We start from the raw sequence: 6,150 nt of genomic DNA, 5'->3' as shown, positions 1-6,150 counted from the left end.
TGGACCATGGCAGACATAAAGGGTATCAGCCCAGCCTTCTGTATGCATAAGATTCTCCTGGAGGAGGGGCACAGACCTTCCAGGGAACATCAGCGAAGGCTGAACCCTAATATGAAAGAGGTTGTAAAGAAAGAGGTGATCAAATGGTTAGATGCGGGAATCATTTTCCCCATCTCTGATAGTAATTGGGTCAGCCCTGTCCAATGTGTGCCGAAAAAGGGGGGAATGACTGTTGTGAAAAATGACAACAATGAGTTGATCTCAACTCGTACAGTCACAGGGTGGCGAATCTGCATGGATTACCGAAAATTGAACACCGCCACCCGAAAGGACCACTTTCCCTTGCCTTTCATTGACCAAATGTTGGACAGGCTGGCCAGAAGATCGCACATTTGTTTCTTGGACGGATATTCGAGGTACAATCAGATATCAATAGCCCCCGAAGATAGAGAGAAAACATCCTTCACCTGTCCGTATGGCATCTTTGCCTTTCGGAGAATGCCCTTTGGGCTTTGCAACGCACCAGCGACTTTTCAACGATGCACGCTAGCCATCATCACAGATATGGTGGAGGACATTATGGAAGTCTTTATGGATGATTTCTCCGTAGTGGGAGATTCATTCGAAGACTGTCTTCACAACTTAAGCAGAGTGCTCAAAAGATGTGTGGAGACAAACTTAGTGATAAACTGGGAGAAGTGCCATTTTATGGTACAAGAAGGGATAGTCCTAGGACATCGAGTATCCAGAAAAGGAATTGAGGTCGACCATGCTAAGGTTGACATGATTGAAAAGTTACCACCGCCCACTTCAGTCAAGGCGGTGAGAAGTTTTCTTGGACACGCCGGATTCTACCGGCGTTTCATAAAAGACTTTTCCAAAATTGCTAACCCATTATGCAAACTCCTTGAAAAGGATCAGCCCTTTGTGTTTTCTAATGATTGCAGGTTGGCATTTGAGGAACTGAAGAAGAAGTTGATAACTACACCCATCATTGTTGCACCCAACTGGGAGCAACCATTTGAGCTCATGTGTGATGCCAGCGACTATGCTATAGGAGCAGTCTTGGGGCAGCGAAAAGATAAGCTGATGCACCCGATTTACTACGCAAGCAGAACGCTAAGCGGTGCACAGCTCAACTACACAGTGACGGAGAAGGAGATGTTGGCAGTTGTGTTCGCTTTTGACAAGTTCCGATCATATCTGATTGGTTCCAAGGTAATTGTGTATACTGACCATGCAGCTCTCAGGTACCTAATTGAGAAAAAGGAGTCTAAGCCGCGCCTGATTCGTTGGGTGCTGCTGTTGCAAGAATTCGACCTCGAAATTCGTGACCGTAAGGGCACAGAAAATCAAGTCGCTGATAATCTATTACGACTTGAAGGAGCTGAAAAATCAGTCGAGGTCGAAAAGATTCTGGAAACCTTTCCAGACGAGCAGCTGCTCGCAGCTAGCCTTGAGGATGCGCCATGGTATGCTGATTATGCAAACTACCTGGCTTGCGGTATAGTTCCATATGACCTTTCATCTGTCCAAAAGAAAAAGTTCTTTCGTGATTGCCGCATGTATTATTGGGATGAACCTCATTTGTTTCGAATATGTGTTGATAACATTATCCAGAGGTGTGTCCCCGAGATAGAACAATCTTCGATTTTGCAGGCTTGTCACGCATCAGCATATGGAGGACATTTTGGAGGGGTCAGAACAGCTACGAAAGTGCTCGAGGCCGGATTCTTTTGGCCAACTGTGTTTAGAGATGCGAACCTCTGGGTAAAGGGCTGCGATGAATGCCAGAGGACGGGAAACATTTCCCGTCGCCATGAGATGCCAATGAAACCAATTCAAGAGGTAGAGGTATTTGATGTGTAGGGGATTGACTTTATAGTTCCGTTTATCAGCTCATTTGGCAATAAGTATATCCTTGTTGCTGTGGACTACGTGTCTAAATGGGTGGAGGCAGCAGCGTTTCCCACAAATGATGCAAGAGTGGTAGTCGGGTTTCTAAAAAAGAACATATTCACCCGGTTTAGGACACCAAGAGCGATCATCAGTGACGGAGGCACTCACTTCTGCAATAGAGCCTTCGATAAATTACTTGCTAAGTATGATGTACGCCACAAGGTGGCTACTCCTTACCATCCACAGACCAGTGGGCAGGTTGAAGTGTCTAATAGGGAGATAAAGAGTGTACTAACGAAGACTGTGAATGCCACACGAACTGATTGGGCAAAGAAGCTTGATGACGCACTCTGGGCCTATAGAACTGTGTTCAAAACACCAATAGGTATGTCACCATACAAGTAGGTATTTGGCAAGGCCTGTCACCTGCCGGTGGAGCTAGAACATCGAGCTTGGTGGGCACTGAAGCAATTGAACATGGATCCTGAAGCAGCTGGACAAAATCGACTGATAGAGTTGCATGAGCTGGAAGAATTTAGATACCAAGCCTTTAAAAGCATGAGGCTCTACAAGGAAAGAATGAAGAAGATGCATGACAAGCACATCGTGGACAAAGACTTTAAACCCGGTGACAAGGTATTATTGTATAATTCACGGTTGAGATTGTTTCCGGGTAAGTTAAAGTCCCGATGGTCAGGACCATTTAGAGTGGTGCAAATGTTTGCAAGTGGAGCTGTTGAGATCGATTCGGAAGATGGGACAAAAAAGTTCTCAGTCAATGGGCAAAGTTTGAAACATTACCTTGGAATAGCTGAAGAAAAAGGGGATACAGTGGTGACTAATTTAAAAGAACCCCAGTGCGCGAATGAGGAGTAAGGACTCAACTACTTGTATCGTGCCGCGACGTTAAATCAGGCGCTGCGTGGGAGGCAACCCACGAATGTGTTGTAAGTGTAGTCTGTAATATCAAAAAAAAAAAGAGGTTGAGCGAATCTTGCGCTCGTGCTGTGTCGTGTCGCGACGTTAAATCAGGCGCTTCATGGGAGGCAACCCACGATAGTAGAATTTCTAACATGTTGCATATATGCAGGTTAGTGCGGAGGACTTTGCATCACGATCCTGGGCATAACATGGGTAAGGTAGGCATTCAAAGAGGTAAAAATAGTGCCTAATGGGCAAAACAATGAAAAGAACCTCGAAATTGGCATCCAGGAATAGGTCCACCGAGGTCGCGGCGTAACCGCGGTGGGACCGCGGTCAGAGACCTTCTTTGAAGTTGGTCTACCGCGGTCGCGGCGTAACTACGGTACGACCGCGGTCAGAGACCCTCTCTGAAGTTGGTTCACCGCGGTCGTGGCGTAACCGCGGTACGACCGCGGTCAGAGACCCTCTCTTAAATTGGTCTACCGCGGTCGCGGCGTAACCGCGGTACGACCGCGGTAGGTCACGACGAGCCTAGGTACTACAGCAGAAAATTTTGTTTTTATTCCCCCCCTCCCCCTTAATTTCCCTCACCTACCCACAACCCCACCCACTCCCAACCGACATTCTCTCTTCTTCTTCTCTCTTCTCTCTTCTTCTTCTCTTTTCTCTCTATCTTCTCTCAAAAACTCTCTCAAATTCTCTCAAACTCTCTCATTCTTCTTCTTCCTTTTTCTTCTCCATTCTTCTTTTTCCTTTTTCTTCTCCAATCTCCTTCTTCTCCTTCTCCCCACAACCCACCCTTTCTTCTTCTTCTTCTTTCCATAACCCAAAACCCCCATTACCCCTTCTCCACCCAAACCCTAACCATCCACACCCCCCCCCAAAAAAATGCCCCACCCCCCACCCAGTCACAACCCCTAAATTTTGTTTCTTTTTTTTTTCTTCTCTTTCAAGACTCTGCGGTAATCCTCAAGTAAGTTGTTCTACTTTTCCTTATGTTGTATGTATTTTGTATTATGTAGTGATTATTGTATAGAATTTTTGCTTTTGGTTGCAATGGGGTTTTAGACTCTAAGTTTGGTGTTGTAATTGGTGTTTGGGGTTGATTTGTGTAGGTGTGGGGTGTATTTCTAGTTGATAATTTGTGTGTGGGGTGGGTGGTGGTAGTACTTAAATGGTATTTATTGGTGGTAGCTTGTGGGGGGGTCTTATATGGCGGAATTGTCTTATTGATAGGTGGTGTGGGGACAATAGTGGATGTTGTCCATTTTGGGTAACTATTTTGTGCCAGCGGGTGGCGAAGTCTGAGTACCCATCCGACTGGCACATGTTTGGCTGTCCCTGATGGTTATGATGAATTGATTGCAGGTACTATGGCCCGAAAGAAGCGAGAAATTAGGACAGCACTTCCGACGTGCCCACTTATGATGCCACCCGGTTCACGTCTGAGGAGGCCCAGGACAGGTTTCATGCGAAAGCCGCTAAAAACTTTGTCCCGGAGATTGGTATTGACAGGGCCGCCCTCCGTGTTGAAAAGCCGGACATGTACGAGGAAATCCGCCGGCGAGGGATGGAGTACTTGTTCGATGAACTTGACACGGAAAACTCAATGATAGTCCGGGAGTTCTACGCAAACTGCCTGGAACATATGTGCCGGTCTGTGATTGTGCGGGGCCAAGTAGTAGATGCCTCAGTCCAGAAAATTTGCCAGGTCCTGCAGCTGCCTCCGTTCGCTGGAGCCAATGATTATTACCACAATTCTCCAGGGGTCGATTGGGGCACTCTGATTGAGGCCATATGCTCAGGGGGAAGGCAAGTTTGGATTCAGGAAAACATGACCCTGCATTCCAAGTCATTCACATGGGAAGCTAAGTGCTGGTTCACCATAATTTGTAGCAGATTGTTGCCCACGAGCAACACAACAGATGTGAACAGCTTGCGGGCTCTACCGGTTTGGTGCTTCGTGACCAGGAAGGACGTTGATATTGCTAAAATCATTGGCGATGAAATGATCCTCCGGTCGCCTCTGATGACTAAGGGGTTTTACTTCCCCTCACTTGTGACGAGGTTATGTTTGATGGTTAATGTCCCAGTCAATCCTATGGATGGCACTTTACCCCCAAGAACAACTTTCAGAGTGTCAAAGATCAAAGTGGGCAGAGATGCACCTACACACATTGACCTGGACGATGATGATGATGCCCCAGCACCCATGGCACCACCCAGGAGGTCTTACGATGCAGCGGGATCCTCACGGCAACCCCATACTGGGGCGGAATTCTCTAGATCATACACCAGCCGACCCTTGTTGTCTTCTGTGGAGGAAGATGTGGCAGAACTTCGCACCTCTGTGGATAGCCTGCATGTTCGTTTGGATGCCATGTCTAGACGGCAGGCCAGGTCTGAGAGCCTGGTGATGGCTTGGTTCCGTGCTCTAGGGAGGGCCTGTCACGTGGATCCCAACACCGTCTCTGACTCCGAATGATGCCCAGGGAAGTCCTCTTACCCTTCTGTGCTTTAAATTGTTTTATGACATGAGGACATGCCATACTCTTTGTGTGTGGGGTGGGAGACTTGGGTTAGTGTATATATGTGTTGTTGTGTATGTAGCTTAGATGTAACCGACTTGGCCCAATGACGGACACTTGTCGACGGGTCTCTTGAGGGCTAAAGTCGGAATTAAAAAAAATAAACAAAAAAAAAAAACTAGAAAAGGTAGGAGACTCTTCCTGATGACGGACCACCTAGACAATATTCTTGAGGGAAGTAGTCTAATCAAAAAGCCAAAAAGATTTTTTTTATTTTCTTTTTAGGTAGTGTAGTAATTCCCCCTTGGTTTTTCTTTTGACCGCGGTTCTTTTCCAAGGATTTTTCTTGAACCGGGTTAGGTAGATTTTTATTTAATAGATTTTAGGACCCTTAGGACTCTTTTGGGCTAAGATGGGCTGGGCAAGAATGCATCCCGTGGTGTACATACCTGCAAATACTTAAAACGAACTTGAGGGCGGCCTAGGCTCATGTGTAGACTCTTAATCTTATGCCTTAATTTTGCACACCCTGTCTTGCTTGAACACTCATGTGAATGTGTTGACAAACTAATTTGGATTGAGTTATATGCCAAGTGTGTGTGAGGTTATACACGTATTCTATGCTTGCATGCGATACCTAGAACTTGCCCCGTGTGTGTGCAAAGCGAAATAGTAGTTGTTTGGTCTTAGAGATGATTTAGGCATTTCTTTGTGTAGCCCATATAATCATTAATCCACCTGTACATATTACCATAGTTAACCCCTTTGAGCCTATAATCCTTTTTCTTTGGCAACCACA

Source organism: Nicotiana attenuata, unplaced genomic scaffold, assembly GCF_001879085.1.
Source record: "Nicotiana attenuata strain UT unplaced genomic scaffold, NIATTr2, whole genome shotgun sequence".
NCBI classification, from domain to species: Eukaryota; Viridiplantae; Streptophyta; class Magnoliopsida; order Solanales; family Solanaceae; genus Nicotiana; species Nicotiana attenuata.
Note: the sequence above shows the minus strand (reverse complement) of the source record.